The following is a 1,189-nucleotide window of genomic DNA, read 5'->3' on the forward strand; positions in this document are numbered from 1 at the left end:
TACGAATATATGATCATATTTAGTTACTTTATTTCAAAACAATTTCAATAAAATTAGCACTATCTAAAATCAATTATGCAAATAGAGACTTAAAATGGTGATTTTGAAAATTTTACTTAGATAGATATTTTTATATACAAAATATTTATAGGAAATGAAGGCACACAAAAACAACATTTCAACAGTGTTGTTATCGTCTCAAAATTTATCTCTTTATAAATATAGTAGTCATGAAAAAAAGAGTATACAATAAATATAGCTGATACCCTGATACCCTAACACTATTAAATTTTGTCCTGGTGTAATTTGTCAAACAATGTCTTCTCTTCATCTTATTTAAAAAAATTGAACATAAAAATATACATATCATGAATATCATCCTTCGTACAAATAAAAGATTTAGCAATCAAATATCAACTTCTATTTAAGTACTTTGCATCATAATAAATTATTATAGTATAGAGTAAATTGTACCATAGATGTTGAAAATTTTTTACTTTTAATTTGTAGATTACAAAAATATCATGCAACATGTGATGACGTGTATAAATGTTAACAGTAAAAAGTGCAAACAATACGAGCACAATATTTTAATATTATGATTTTTCCAGGTGTATTAGGAGTATTGTTTATTCCAAGTTTTACGGTACTTAAATTGATAACACATAAACTTTTCTAAACATATGCATTATTTTTAGGTAGGCATTCACATAGTGTGATGCCTTAGCACCGTTGAAGTGTGTGAACATCCATAACACGAGTACGAAAAAGATGATACAATATTTTATTATTATGATTTTTCTTGGCGTATTAGAAGCACTATTCATTTGATAGCAGACAAACTCTTCTAAACATACACATTACTCTTAGGTAGGCATTCACATGAGTTGATGCCTAGTTTGTGAATGTCAATACTGAAGAGTATAAATAACATGATAAAATATTTTAATATTAAGAAAATTATATGGTGCTGATTAGAAAAGTTAACATATGTGATATGTCCTGACATGATAGATTGGAATAATAACGATGCCCATGGTAATATAACGATGCTCATGGTAATATGTAACACATGGATGCTATTTATGATGTAACTGTGATAGAGTGGTAAGGTGACAAGGTTTTTTTCAATACGTTAAAATTCAATTTTTAAAACACTTCATTAAAAAAATATATTTAAATATTTTTA

The sequence above is a fragment of the Arachis ipaensis genome, chromosome B07 (assembly GCF_000816755.2).
Source record: "Arachis ipaensis cultivar K30076 chromosome B07, Araip1.1, whole genome shotgun sequence".
NCBI lineage: Eukaryota > Viridiplantae > Streptophyta > Magnoliopsida > Fabales > Fabaceae > Arachis > Arachis ipaensis.